General features: G+C 41.2%; 2 long non-coding RNA genes and 1 pseudogene across 2 annotated transcripts; 1 reads left to right on the forward strand and 2 right to left on the reverse strand.

Annotated features, from left to right (window-relative positions):
• Positions 1 to 336: 336 nt before the first annotated feature.
• LOC124687042 lies at positions 337 to 1588 on the reverse strand. The gene is made up of 3 exons (XR_006998057.1): positions 958 to 1588; positions 770 to 847; positions 337 to 582 (listed from the first exon to the last, which is right to left on the reverse strand). It is a non-coding gene; the product is annotated as an uncharacterized LOC124687042 (long non-coding RNA).
• Positions 1589 to 6302: 4714 nt separating this feature from the next.
• LOC124690003 lies at positions 6303 to 6665 on the forward strand (annotated as a pseudogene).
• A 6421-nt stretch (positions 6666 to 13086) lies between these two features.
• Positions 13087 to 14051, reverse strand: LOC124687043. Its single transcript, XR_006998058.1, has 2 exons — positions 13688 to 14051; positions 13087 to 13495 (listed from the first exon to the last, which is right to left on the reverse strand). It is a non-coding gene; the product is annotated as an uncharacterized LOC124687043 (long non-coding RNA).
• Between the last annotated feature and the right edge of the window lie 2171 nt (positions 14052 to 16222).

Here is a 16222-nt window from a genome sequence, read left to right on the forward strand (position 1 = left end):
TAAAAAACATCTATAATTTTATGGTAAATTAGTAGCTGGTCAGTATTCAACTTACTGTAAAGAGAAACAGACTGCCTCGCGTAAAGATTTTCATCGTACTGTAACCCTTGCTAAGCCTATTGCCCAATAACCGACTTGTTGGTATAGAACCCACATATAGATGAAATGATGGTAGTTTAGACCCATTCTTTGAAAAGATAAGATTAAGTTCTTCAATCAACTGAATGTGGAGATAATCAGGAGGATCTGGACGATGGATGACCGAGAGAAATACCAATTTGTACTAAAATACCATCAGCCATGTAGCACCAATACTTATAAAAAAGTTTCCTGTAACACTGCAAAACAAGAATATAGTCATAAAAGATATCATGCCCTTTAGCTAGGTACTTGAAAAGATACATCGGGAGATTCATCTTGTTACACCATTCAACATTCATGTGACCTTGGAATTTCTTCAATAAAGGCATGTTATATGGTACAACCTGATCTGTTATCAAAAGATACTCCATTTCTTATATGACACTTATTATCCCGACGAAAATATACCGGAAATCCAAGGCCGTCAACAAATGTGTTATCCTTAAGAGTCCTCAGAAAACGTTTAGAACATGCACCATCTTTCATGCATGGGTATGTAGGATTTAGATCCACAACAAAGCTCATGGGCAATGGTTCATGAACTCCCCAACAAGAGCATACCCAAGAGGATCCGTATGAGGGATCTATAATGTCTGCCATAACAAAATATTCAATCCAAAAAATGTACCATCTCTTGTTTCTTCCTTTAAACACACAAGAACGTGTGTATGAGGTAGGCCTCTTTTCTGAAACTCCACATGCAAATCTGGAGAAAAAACAACAACATAAAGGTGCAGTCAGTAGGCGTAAGTGTATGTAAATTACAATTTGATCAGTTTGAACAAGTTTAAATTATATACCTGAAGAAGGCCTTACATGTATTAATGGGTCCTGAGGCAGCACATTCTTAGTATTACTGACAAACTCATCGAACTTCATTCCAAATACACAGGTAATAATATCAGGGCGGCCAGAAGGAATTTGATCAAGCTCCATAATTAGCGTCCACGGTCTCATGCCACTTTGGATTACACGTGAAGGCGTACAAAGTGTCAGGTGCACCAAATTGTTAACATGTAGCAATGCCATCCTGGTAACTAAGAACCATAAAATGACGTCCACCACTGAAACTTGAATGGAGCAAATACTGAACACCTACATTTTTCCAGGTAGAAGTACCCTCTCATAATGCATCAGAAAGACCCTTAGTACGTCTCTGTTCGCAAAGTATCTTGATTTAACAGGTTGTAAGTAAGTAGATTCAGTTCCACACAGGAATAGGAATCCACCATAATATGCTGAGAAATCCCTCTATGCCCACGCTGCACCTGTATTAAACAACAAATATAGTGGTTCTTAGCTGCACGTCCAGCAGAGACTACAGGCACAGTAAACAACTGGAAAAAAGAATTACACAATAACGTTATGCTAAACAATAAAATAATCAAACAAGGTACTCGCATGCTACCAGAAAATATTTAGGTACGGCAAGCTCATCAGAAGAAAAAAAAAACCCTGAGGGCGTGAGTGATAACAATGACAAACAGGCGAACAACAAGGCATCAGAGACAGGAAGGCTGCCGAAGACATAGCCAGTGCAGAATGAACAACATCTGATTAAAAGTAACAACCGAGGTACTATTAGAAAAAGAGCAAAGAAAAACAAAAACAAAATCTAGGAAGTCACACTTACAGAGAAGAACAACATACATGAACATGAACCAGGTGAAACTTGACCATGTGCAAAAGGACCAGAGGCAATGCACAGGCGCGGGCGCCAACACGGACGACCAGGTGAAGCAGCAAAATCTAATGAACGGGAAATAAGAAGTGGGACTTAAAAAGTAGATGTGAAGCACAAAGGGAAGAAATAGTTCAAAAAAAAAACACGTACCTTAGTTGGGATAAACATGACGATTAGCAAGCCATATCTCGAGCGAATGACGTTCCAGCTCAAGATCAACATCCAGAGACTCCCAGAGGCGAAACTCCAGGACAAAGGAGAGGGCAGAGCAACAGCATAGCGAAGAACACGAGCAGGGTGACAAACATAAGGAGAATCAGGTACAAATCGACTGCAATTTGCAAGACAATGAGGAACGCTGAAGCCGAAAGGATCGACGAGGAAATGACGTAGACTCCACGGGACGTCCACGTCGAGCAGATGAATGGTCAGCCATTGCAACTCGAAACAATCGGAGGCAAGTAAAACGAAGATGGCAGGAAAAATAAAGACAAGATAAGGAAGGAAGGAAGAGAATCCTAAAAAGACACGCATCAGGTAAAAGGATAGACATCACCCAGCCTCCAGATAAGGTAGGCCGAACTGATTGGGCTATGAAAAAAGGAAAGAAAAAGCAAACAGACGACACACGTCATACAAGAAAGAAGAAACAACTCGACCGGAGAAAAATAGATGCACGAAAACGACAGGGTGGAGGAGGAACACACGTCGGCAAGAACAGGCAAATTGCGAACAAACTTCCGGAGCACGCAGCGTTAACCAGGTAGTGGCACAAAAGCCCCAAACCGATGGAGAAGAAATCCCCGATGCTCGACCATACATCAACAAGGCAGTTGCCAACAAAGTCCCCTATCGCTATGGATCAAAGGATTCTCACAACCCTGCGTGGTTGTTTCAAAAAACAGAAGGCTGCAGCCGCAGAAGCAGAGGGCGAGGACATACAGGCAAATCACGAGGATAAAATATAATCAGCCACAATTTAAATAAAATAGGACAGAAGAACATAGCCAAAAGGGAAACAAAACACATGAATATACCTGGATCAGAAACGAAATGCCGTTTTCGAAGCCGTATCTCCAAGACTCCAACCACTGACGCTTGACATCAGAACTTTCTGAAGCAGAAGCAGACCGAACCAACGGCACAGAAGAATAAGCTGGTGAAGCATGGCTGCAGAATCTGGAAGAGAACCAAACGAAAGAGGAGCAGGAACGTATGGACCCTAACACGACAAAGAACCCACGCATGCGGGGATCGGCTCGGAGCTACCCAACAAATCGTACGCTAAATGATCCATGGCAAAACCAAACAAATGAAGAGAAGAAGAAGAAGACCAAAAGGAAGAACATAGGTATTAGGAGAAACAAAAAAGTGGAGAACAAGCAAGGCATATGTGTAGAGATAGAGACGGAGAGTACACACATGTTACCACAAAGGAAAAGCTAGCTGGCCGAACCAGGAAAAATGAACGCACAGAAAATCTTATCAACTTGCCAAGAAAACAAAGAGAAAAAATAAACTAATGAAGAGTGTAGCACTGATCTCAAAGGAGACAGAGGAAAAGAGAAGAAAGGGGCAACCGGCTAGCAGGAAAACAACCGGCTAGCAACAACGCTACCGGCTAGCATCGTAAGAAGAACTTGAAGCAAAGAAAAAGCATAGGAGGAAAAAAACAACGACCAGCCGGTAGAGCAAAATAAGGCCCACACGGCAGCCTGTATAGGCAGAACAAGATATGGCACAGACCTTGATAAGGAAGCAGCAAAACGTAGCTAAACTACCAGAAAAGAAGTCCCGTTGTCAACCAGCCATTGGTTACAACAAAACCAAACGCTTGTACAATGAATCCGAACTACACACGTGGCAACTACCCATTGCACAGAAATTTCCAAATCGCTGTGGATCCAGGGATCTATCAACCTTTATAATAGTAAGTATGAAATGAAAGCGTACAGGTCTCTGAGCAGTCCAGATTCAGTCGAATCGTCGTCGCAATAACTTGGGAGTGGAAAGAAAATAATAATGGCATGCGTCAAATCAAGCAGAGAGCACAAACTAAAATCCAGAGGTCCGAAACCATGGAGATACGACTCACAACATAGGAAGCATGATTGATTTTTTTTTTTTGAAACAAGAAAGCATTATTGATACTGTAACGAAGTAGGATTCCATTTCAATTTTCTACTGCCCAACACTGCCAAGGCCTTCAGAGGTACAGAACCTGGGCCCTATTCCTATACTTCGTACTCCCAAGGCCTTACCTCAGAAATTCTAGGCCAGATCTTATTGTCTTTGGGCCTCCAATAGGAAGAAGCACAAAGTCCTGATCATTGGTTAAACATAAACAGGACAATGGGCTCTCTGAAAAAAAAAAACTATGGACCTGCGGTCGATTCTCTGCAACGGCCTATCTGCACTAGACATATTCCCTTAATAAATGTTTTTAAATCCCGAAAAAGAACATAAATTGTGCATGTAAACATTAGAGACACTTTGTTGTTTGCAAACATATCCAGATCTTTGAATTCACATCCCATGTTGGTACGGTTTTGATGAATTTTATTGTGTGCACATACTAGAGTAAATTAGGTTTGCACTGCTCTAGGATTACAGTGCCTTCGAATGCCCATCATGTGGTTGCACTGCACTTGGAAGTCATGTATCAAGCGCGCTTGGATGACCTTCGGTGCTCTACGTTTGGGTATCCTCACATTTGTTGCACTGCAATTGGATGTTCTGCCTTGAGCGCATGTTTTGCATCGCTGTCGGTTGCACTATGTTTGGATGTGTTGACTTTCGTCCTGCCATGAGTCGTGAGTGCATGCCTTGCACTTTCTTAGACTACCCACAATGGAAGTATCATAGGCAGTATCATGCATCACATGCATGCAAAAAGCTGATGTTGCAGTGTGATTAAAAATGAAAGAGATGATAGTAGTATCATAGGTAGATACCGTATCATAGCACGTAGTACTAGAAAATTTAATGCCAAACAAATCTTGTACATATATTTGCATTGAGATTCTACAAATCAATTAATATAGAAAGATTATGATACTAGCATATGATACTATGCATTGTGAACATAATAACATATAGTAGTATCATACACATGATATTTCTATATGATACTATGCAAGGCTGCACCGTGTCTAAATATCCTTTCTTTTATCCTGTCTTGAGTGTATGTTTTGTTCACTGGCGGTCTCTGGGCAGGCGTTAGGCGAGCCGAGCCAGCTCATCTCGTTTAAGCTCATTCAACTAGCTCATCTCGCATGCAAAATCATAGCTTGTCAGTAATTTTTTTTGTGCTTGTTTGGACATGTGTGATGCAATAATCACCATAATAAATGCCCTATAACACCGTAATCAGGAACAATTGTTCACATAAACGAAAGATTCAATTCTACCTCTTCATTTACCAAGAGTCAAACGAGTACTCGGTAGACTCTTCTTATTTAGCTCGATTTTGTTTAGCAAATAAAACTAAAACTTAGCATGAATAATTTTACGCCGAGGTTGAGTCGAGTCAAATCAAGTTGCAAGTTACATGTTTAGCTTGCGACTTTTGAATTTTAGTTCCAGGCCTGCTCCTACTCGCACCCGGCGTGTCCTCTAGAGGGCGCCCTCCCCTAACCCATGTGGCTTATTTGATGAGTGTTCCCATACTATTGTAATGTCATGTGTACTTCCCAAGGTAGTATGTGCATACTTCCGTTTTTCTGTACGTGAACTACGTGCTTTATGTGTACGCTCTTCTAGTGTTCAATGTGTACTTCTCATGTTTTTGGCGTGCATTTCCTTTTTTTGCTGTGTTTACTTTCCGTGTTGTGTATACTTCACGGGTTTGGTTATTTTTACATTTTTCATTTTATTTTGTGTGTTTATATAATTTTCATATTTATGTGTGTACTCCCCCAACCGTGTATCTACTCGTGTTTTTTGTGGGTACATGGAGTTTGTACTTCAGTGTGAGAAAGAGATGTGATGTGGAAAATAAAGTTAATACAGTAAAATTAATTGCATTAAATATATTTTGTATTCTTGGAACATTTTAAAGTCAAATTATAATGGCATGTAGAGTAGAGTAAATGTTGTTTATCTCCACTAATATAAAAAGAGCCAGAGCCGGAGATCCAATGGATCTCAGCCGTCTAACCAGATCAAACTAATGGTTTAGATTGCTTCAATGTTGAACACTAAACGCATTGAGCGCTCGACCTCAACGTCTTCGCTAATCCAGCCCTCCCGCTAATCAGGCACCCACCCCGCAGACGGTTCCCACTTCCCACGACCCACCTCATCAAAATCCTTCCAACCACGCATGGCTCTTCGCGTGGGCGCTGACTCGCGGCTTTCCCAGGACTACACGGGACGTTCATGATCCTCCGTTCGGTAACCGTTGTGCAGATCCTCCGAGCGCCGCCACCGCAACTCCTTTGCGACCCTTCCGCGGTGATGTTCCCGCCATCTTCATTATCCTAATCTGAATGGGCGGCGGCGGTGGTTCATTCTCAAGCGGGCTCTTCTTGTTCAAGAACTCGGCCGTCACATGTGTGTTGGTGCCCCGTGGCGTTATCCCCGTCGCCACCTGCCTCATCGTCAAGGGCGCCGAGGACGTGCTCAACCGCAAGTTTGTCTTCGAGTTCTCTACCCCGCAGGAGACCATGTACTTCGTCGCCGACTCCGAGAAGGAGAAGGAAGAGTGGACCAACCCGATCGGATGCTCCATCGTCCAGCACTCCCGATGCATCACCAAGACATTGACGATGAGATCGTCGACTACGACAGCGGCCAGACCACAACAGAGATTCGTCGATCGATCGGAACCCACAGGTGAGCCGGTTACCCTGTAACTTATCCTTCCATACATGCTGAGGAGTTTGATTCTTGTTTTCTACGGATATGATGTGTGCACCTATATCGATGATTTATTAGGTTTACAGCGTTGTAGTCTTTGATACTACTACGCATCGGTTTTCTTCTTGTAACCAGTGAGGTTATAAGTATACATCCACTGATTATAAACACCGCTCCTCACTCTTCAATCTCATTTGTGATCCTTGCGCGGTGACATTCCGGTCCTCTTTTTTTCCCGATCTGAATCGTATGGACAAAACAAGGCTAGCTAAATTAATGGGTTTATCTACTTGATTAGTCTGCTCAAGTGCCTATTCCTAGATTGTATAGATGTGATCATTTTCATGGATTCATGGTCAACCATGTTTTGAGTTGATACCTGTTTAGACATGGTGTCTTTGTGGCTACAGCTAAGTGGCTGCTCTTGAATTTCTGATGGAGGAGACCAGATTCACACATGCATTGCTTAATGGATAAACTTGTAAGTCTAAGAATCAACCTGTGTTTCTAGATTAACATTGATATCTGTTTTGAACTTTTGATGCTGTGCCGTTGTCTCAGTTGTTCAGTACAACACCTTCATTTCATATCATCTGTTGTGTCGTTGTCTCTATTGTGCGGCCCGATTTATCTCGATCAACTGGGTGTGTCTTCTTCGTGGTCTGATGAGTGTGGCCTGGGTACAGATCTAACCAAAAATCGTGGCTTTCAAACACAACAGAGTTTTAAAATCAAAAGTATTTGAACGCTAGAGATTTAGCCTATTTTTCCTTTTTCAAATAGAGATTTAGCTTATTTTTTCATTGATGCTAGGAGTTTTCAAAATAGAATAATCTTTTATCTCATATCTCCATCGAGTTATACCTGACAAATAGGTATTTTATAGACACTCCTATTGATGCACGAGTATTCGCAACTATTTGAAAAATGGGAATTTACCACACAAGAAAATGTACAGCCTGTGTCATGGGAGTGTCAAGCAAGAGTTACTTCGTATTTTTGAATCTTTGTTTTCCTTAAGAGTTCACTAAAGGGACTTCAAATCTTTTCTCTTCTATTTCTTAAATCTGATGTAGGAGAGATAGACCGAAGGATTTGGCTTTCCAGGGACCAACAACTACACCGATATTCTCAAGCACGGCACTCCTTATGACAGGTATATGTGAGTATGAGTATTGTTACTGTGTACACGTACATTCACATCTAAATTCCAATTTACAGAGGTTTTTCTTGTGTGCTTCTTTGTGTATATTCCAATTTCCTAATATTATACTTCCTCCGTTCCAGATGAAACATGTAGAAGATTATTTTGGTTTTGGCATGGTCATGCCCTCGACGGAGTCGTCCGCCGCTGTCCTGCATACTCATCCCACACATACACGCGCTCAACACGCCGTCTCCGCCTTCCAACGCCCATGCGTACGCCGCCAACGCTGCAAATATGAACACCGGCTCCCTGAAGCTGCTACCTGAAGCTAAAGGCTGCCACATGTAGCTTACAAATCAGTTATTCAACATCTAAGGGCGTGACCCTAAAGATATGGATACTTGTATAGTTGTATTGTACATCACTTCTACATAATTTATTAGTTGACACGCACATTGTGCGTGCATATTTACTAGTTATTGTAAAAGGTAGACTGAGGTTCATGGGAGTAGTTCTTCTAGCAAGTTATATGCAAGCAACTTCTGTGCAGTCTTTGGTAGATTTAATATAGGCATCGTGTCCTAATATTAAGATGATGCAACACATTTTGCCAATACTCCCTAAATATGGGTACCACCATACACACCTAGAGCTAAGCGGTGAAACAGAGTACTGCCTCAAGTGGTGACATGATGCTGAAAATAATCAATGCACGCGATTGTGTTTCATCACCACTTTTTCTGTTGTCGAGCTTCGAGCTTTTTGTGTAGCCCTACCCATGATCCAAAAGGACGTTTTGAAATACTATAGCCTTCCCAAACTTTCTCTCGCAATCCATAACTAAGCTACACGTGCACCATTTAATACACTCGTTCCTTTACACACTCTATCATACTACCCCCGTTTCAAGGAATAAGGCGCCCTTGTTTTACATGTTTTTTGTTTGACCAAGAATTGCTTCAAATAGATAAACATTATTTGTATGAATTTAATATCATTGAAAAGTTCTTTTCATTATAAATCCAACGATACTAATTACATATAATATAATTCAAATTTTGTTGCTCAATTTTTATGGTCAAAATTCGTCTTGAAATACGTGTGCGCATTATTCGTTTAAACAGATGTAGTAATAGTTTAATCTGAACATGTACAAAAGAACTAGTTGGTAGTAGCATGAATCTGCTAAGACCCACCATAAAGGATGCGATTTTTTTGGCTCTCAGTGCACCGGAAGCTAGCTGTTTTGAACAATACAATTCAAACGAATATTTAAATTAATTTTAAAAATATCATAAATCATGCATGTAGAAAATATATGCGGTTATGTGCATGTGAAGTTTAAACCTAAAATATAAAAAAACATAACCTACATAAAAACCAAATTGTACAGTTCATAATATAAAGATTTGACGTATACTATTCACAGCAAAACAAAGTTTCATTTCTCCTTTTTATGTAGATCACATATGGTCGCATTTTTTCTTGAAAATTGCACATGTAAAGATCAAGGTAACATGTAAGTGCGTAAATTATTTCAAAAAAATTGGAAACATTTACACATAATTTTATTTAAATAAAAAGCGGGTGCGCGACTTGTACCCAAGTTCTCCACCATATATCCCCATAAATGCACAACAATATTACCATAATCATATATGGCAGCTTATATGGCTTAGTTTTTTTTTACAAAAATTCCGCCAATCTATTAATAATCATCAATAGCAGTACAAATAGACCCAAAAGTAATAAAAATTACAAACTGGTCTTTGGACCACCCTTAGTTTGAGATGCAACCCGGAGAGTCTCCAGCGGGCGAGAAGCCGAGAACCTACTGGCGAGAAGCCGAGAACCTACTGAGTCTACGGCCAGCAATCGTAATTACTGAGGCCAAGAACAAATTGTCCAATGTATAGTATGATCTGTTCCCTGCGACCCTGCCATTGAATGTTGATGCACTTTTCTTCCTCTTTGTATTTTTGTTTCAACGATCTGACCTAGTTGGATGTGAATGGCAGGTACTGTTTTCCGGCCAAACAGAGTAGCTTAACAAGCAACCTGTTCGCACAAACATATTCCTTATTTCCTGGCTACACATCTAGCATTTCCTAGAGCTAAGTGTCGTCCCGAATAGTCTGTTAGGGCATGTACAATGGGATGACGTCAACCTTCCCTTAGAGCCGCCACGTAGGATATTTGCTGAGTTGGAGGAGAGAAAATAGAGAAAGAGAAGGTTGCCTTCCCTTAGCTAAGGGATGATCCCTTATAAAATAAGAGAAGACAATTTGCTCCATTGTACCACATGTCTTCCCTTAGCAGCCTATTTTCTTACGAAAATTAATTGATTCCCATTAATTGCAAGAGATAACACAAAGAGACGATGCATTGTACACGTTATGGTTAATGTCCTCTCTAGATGATGTGGATAGCTAAGAGAAGACGTGTCTTCTCTACCATTGTACATGCCCTTATTACGTTCAAACAAAGAATCAGAGAGTCCGTTTGATTTCCCTTGGCCAGTCTGGATGTCGGCAGGAGAAGGAGGAGGTGTTGCTGTCGTCTTGCAATCACAACAGACACCAGCCCTGATTAATTCCCTCTCACGTCTCCCGCAAGTAATTCCAACTCTTTCAACAATCAATACTCCGGCCAATCATGCACACCAAGTATGCCCGTGTCCTTAACTATACCATCACGCATTAATCCACAACCGTGTAGCCCCGTATATATCGGCATTCGGTCAAATTCTGCTAAACCTAAATAGCTTTCCGAATAGCTAACCCGCCCGGCCGCCCCTATAAATACCCAGACCATCGTGAGCAACCTCTTTGCAACCATCGACGAGGAACACCAGGAATTGTGCATCGCAACCTAGCATAACATAGTAGCATGGGCTCTGTGGGGACTATCGTGGCGAGGCTGCAGAGCAAGGCAGCTGCTACCAAGCCTGTTGCTGCAGTTTGCCATGAGCAGCAGCAGCAAGAGCGGTGCAGCGGCGGCGGCGATGGAGGTTTCCAGATGCCGGTGCACTACCCGCGGTACAAGAAGGCGGACTACGAGGCCATGCCGGAGTGGCGCCTCGACTGCCTTCTCCGGGAGTACGGACTGCTGGCAGCCGCCCCCGGCGACGACATCGACAGCAAGAGGAGGTTCGCCATGGGAGCCTTCCTCTGGCCGGGCCAGTTCTAGCTATATTTGCTGCTACTTGCATGCGTGATACTTTCACCCTCCGATATCTATGTATCCTCACGTACGCTGCACTTCACGCCTTGCATAGTTCGTCTCTACGAATTCCTCCCCCATGTCACCCGGCTGGTAGAATTGCCTATCGTCGATCCATCCTGCCGTAAATTGCTCGAGGTTGCGTCGATCGGAAGGTAAGCTCGAAGTTTGAATCCATCGCGGGCACTGATTTCTGAAGAGACTGTTCAAATCTAATAGCTGGATGTAGAAGGGAGGTAATGGCATCGTCCGTCCACCAATCCTATGATGTATTTGATGGAGATCTTGTTGAGAGTTTGTATAGTCTATCTATTATACCAGAACTTGACTTGTCCGTCAGGAACATATGTAACCAGATTGTCAATCTCCTGTAAGCATCGTCGATTCAAGAGTGCATGATCAGCACGTGTACCTTTTTGCGCCTCCTAAGTTTAGTAAGGTGGCATATACTCCCTTCGTTTTTATTTAGTTCGCATTCTAGCTTAAGTTGAAGTCAAATTTTATCAAGTTCAACCAATAATATAGAAAAAATATTAACATTGATAATATCAAATATATACAATATGGAAATATGTTTTATGAAGATTCTCAGGGTATATATTAAATTGCAGAGATGTTAATATTTTTCTCTAAAAATTTGAACAAACTTTAGCTTTGAAAAATCCTAGATGTAAAGTACTACCTCGGTTCACATTTAATCGACGCGGGACAACACTACCTGCATGCTAGGATTGGCACCCCTCCGCGTCGAGTTAATCCGAACGGAGGGAGTAATTGTGAACGGATGAGTGTGTTGGCTTAGTTTGGTTTCCAAGTGCGCATGTCAGACCATGCTTTCGTTAGGGCTAATTAAGCTATAGACATTGTATCTAGTTTGCTGGCGTTGCCCCTCAAAAGTGGCACGATAACGAGCTAGGAGCAAGCACAAACGATGAATTGAGCTTAACGAAATCAAAATTAAGACGGCATTAATTAAGATTATGACCCATTATTGGATAGTCATCTTCGAACATCGATGCAGACGCTGGGGGTTACGAAGAATGTTGCATTGACAACCAATGTTGACTTGCACTAACACTTTCTCATGATGGCCTCCAGCAGAAAAATGGTTAACATGAAAGTTACGGGAAATAAATCTTATACGACCCACAATCATGCGACCCGATGGGTAGACCACATCTGCTGCCGCTCATCTGAAAATAGCCAGCGGCCCGGTACCAAATCGCAACATGGTTTGCTAACGTGTATGATGCAGGAGGTGGTCCACCGCTGGGTCGTTCAAGGTCGGGTCGTATAGGATTTTTTTCGCCGTGTTCTATCTAAAGAAATAACTTTGCATTGTTTTTTTCCGGATCTTCTCAATCATCCGGAACATTACCAACCCAACTATTATCGGCGGAGCCAGGAAATTTTTGTGAGGAAGGCCAATCAAACAAGACCAGTCTTGTACAAACAAAAATTGCCAAAAAATGAAGGGAAGTGGTGAAATGCAATTATAGACTATAGCACCATTTGTCCTCATGAAGACCATGAAAAACTGCGGAAGAAGGACGCGAGCCCCATATGCATGCAAGAACGGGCGCTAGCTGCCTAGGTGTGCGTTGATATGAATAGAATACTACTAAAAGTGGTATAGATTATGTACTGTTAGGATACCCTCTGAACATCAGTTGACCTTGTTCATTGTAACGGAAGGTCACACTTGGTAGGCTGCCACTGCTACCATCTTACTCTGGAATTTCTCTGTTTACGCATGAATGAGAGCCCAAAGCCGTGAGATATTCCTGATGTCCAGACCTTCCGAGCTGCCTAGAGGCTTGTACTGAAAATCCAGATGCCTCTTATATATACTAGCAATGGATGGGCGCGGTGGCACGCCGCGCCAATTGTGTAATGTAACTGGTTGTAATAATTTTAAGACCATGCTAGAATTGAAGGAAGTAATTAATATTTTCTTGTTTAAACAATAGGTTTTAAGATGGTTGGCAATGAAGTTGGATACATCATATACTGATATTTAGGTGCATGGAAATTTAATCCTTAAGATAGTAGTAGTAGATACAATTAGATCTGACAACACTTTGAAGGGATTAGATCTGACAACATAGTTCATGGGATCATTTTACATATAGGATACATGGAAAAGACACGAGTTTCTACTTGAACAGAAGTAGACATATTCTTGGCTATCAAAGCTTGCAGGAAGTAGCAAAGTAGCATGGTAAAACCGGTAGTGTTGATGTTCCATGGTATCCCAGCCATTAGTGCTTTGCATTGGTGTCCTCATTGTTGCGGGAAAAGATGATGAGTTGTTGTCCTTTGGTGAAGAAAGAGCCAAGCGTGCTTCATCGTCCAAGGGGGAATCAGTGTATTCTTCTTGAATCCATATTTGGCCTCCGCGACAAAGCCAAAAAAGACCTCGGGCTGGTCTCTCTATCACCCTAACCAAGATTACACAACCAAGTTGGGTGTGAGGAACGGCCAAACCTATAAGTGGTGCAAAACAGTTCAGAAGTGGAGCTACAGTGTTAAGTTCTATGTCATATAACAACAATAAAAGGATATCTCTTAGTGCATATTTCCTAGCAATTATTTCGCGAACATTCATGAAACATTCATGAACGGAATGTAACCTGTCTTATTTGTCAGCCTGCAGAAGGTTGAGAGCAACTCTCCTGTAATGTTATTCGCAACTGTAAGAGAAAAAATAGGCAATAAGCCAAGAAGTTTCAAATTTTCAGTATCACAGAATTAAAAACTGCAAATGTATCCATGGGGAATGTAAAAAAGCAGCACTCCCCGAAAAAAACTACAAAACATGGCATTTTTCGTCATATTCACTAAGTGTTGCCAAAGTGGTAACACATCAATGGTGCCTCGAATAACATTACATGGGCCATCTGCTTTGTTTCCAAGTATGACCAACAGTGCAAACCTTATGTGGATGGGAAATATTTTAGCATCTCTGACAATTTCATCAAATAGTATAAAATAATAATAGAGACAATTCATACTAATCAGCAGAAGAGATTAATATATGGGGAAGGAAGATAAATCTCAGAAGAGATGATAATATATATTTTGATCTAACTATGAATGCAGATCATAGAGTAAATGCAATCAAAAGTAAAGGTCTGGAAGTAAGCAATGAATTGATATGACACAAATCTCATGATAAAGTTTTATGTGAAATAGCTATTATTATAGGAAATGAGACATGGCATGCCTTGGGCTCCAATAGTTTTAATAACTATATTCAAGCAGACGTCAATTACTCAAATTTTGCCGTATGTTGCGAACACTGTATTTTTTCTTCTGAAATGGTGAGCTGATTAGCGTTCTGTATACTGGCATATCCTTAGAAATCAGCAGCAATGCTTGCAGATAATATTACAGCATGACGAAAGTGTTAGTGGTTTCAGATAAGCTAATACTACACATTACGTTTCTGGTGACATGAGTAAATTGATAATCTTTAGTAAGGTGCGGCAAAATTACAATATCATTTTAAAAACTTAGCTCTCACATAAAGATAGGTGGGTGTGAGATGAAAAATAGGCAATGGCCAAAGATGCAATACCACAGCGGAAGAATGCTTGTCAATAGTTGCTGTAGCCATTAACTTAGGTAAATTGAACTACCGGAAATACGTAGTGTATATATAGTCTGTACTTGTAACATGCAAACAGTTATATGCTCATATGTGTATCTACCTGTCAGTCCATGGACATATTCTGTTTTCCCCACAAAAAGCAGTATATTTAGGGCCAGGCACATCTTGCTGCGGCATCATTCTCCCGAACCTGGGTAGAAATCTGATACGGTATATTTTTATATTACAGAAAATCACCCTTGTCTTATTTTCTAAATCTCTCTTCCCATGTCTTATTTGTCAGAACGGTTTCTTCTACATCATCTAAATTACATACCACTATCCAGATAAAAAGCGGAGATAAATCAACGCATCCATACCTCAAGACTTCCAAAGATAAGTTTCATGGTACAGGTCCAAACCTGTCAAATTTCTCTACAGGAAATGTGCAGCATGTGAGAAAGATGAAAGCATTAATTAAAGGCGTACCAACATATAATACGCAGAAAATTCGTGTAGAAGAAACGCATAGCCTGGAAGAGATTATTGCTGCTCCGTGAGCGATACCACAGTCTGAAATTGTTCTTCATTCTTATTCTTTGGTTTTTGGTCAGCACTCCACACAGGTTACCGCGCTTCTCTGGATCCTCAGCGTCAGTATCATCATTGGCTATGTAAGGCACCTCTTGTGGCTCTTCTTCACGCTGGAGTGTATTTCCATAAAAATGTTAGTACATAAAGTTCCTGACCCAGCCTCATCACCAAGCGTTATGAAGAATAAAAGATGTAGTAATTCAACTGCAGTACTTAAATCAAGAGAGCCCCTAGGCAATTTTATTTGGAAGAGAATAGAATATATGAGAACCCCTAGGCATAGCTAAGTAAATATGCCAGCGGTCAGAAGATTGTCTCACAAAAGCATTTTTCGTTGGAAAACTGGAACTAACGCCTGGCCAAACAAATAATTAATTCAGTTCGAAAGTTTGTTTTACTCCAACAACCTCCATTTCCCAGACCCCAGAGGCATCATGTGCGCAGTCTGAGTTGTGCTTTCCAAAATTCATACCAAAATAGAGCAAAATGCACTTGCAAATATGAGTCATATACATAACTGAATTTCACACGCTGAATTTCAGACCTGTTGAGATTCTTGCGCTACTTGTCTTGCCAGGAGTGTGAACAACAGGGTGCTGCGGTGAAGTACCAAGGTGACGCTCTCTGGCCCATCCCTGCTAGAAGTGGACGATACTCATGCATGTAGGTCCATCTAAGGCACACTCGCTATCTCCTCGTCGCTCTTTAGTCTTTACACCTGCAGCTCACTAAAGCATGTATTAGTCTAGCTCGCTAACAATCATGTTGCATGAATAAACCATAAATTTGGAAACGCCAAAGAACATGTTTAAGGTTGCCACTTCTGAACTTCCATAGATTATGAAAGCAAAATGCACCTACAACGAAATATCTCAAAATATCTGAAGCACCATAGACTCAACCCGGACGGTAAAACAATATCTAATTGTAGGATAACCTAGCCTAAGATATGATTTAGCTTAAAACATGATCTGATTTTTAT

Source organism: Lolium rigidum, chromosome 2 (genome assembly GCF_022539505.1).
Source record: "Lolium rigidum isolate FL_2022 chromosome 2, APGP_CSIRO_Lrig_0.1, whole genome shotgun sequence".
Taxonomy (NCBI): Eukaryota; Viridiplantae; Streptophyta; class Magnoliopsida; order Poales; family Poaceae; genus Lolium; species Lolium rigidum.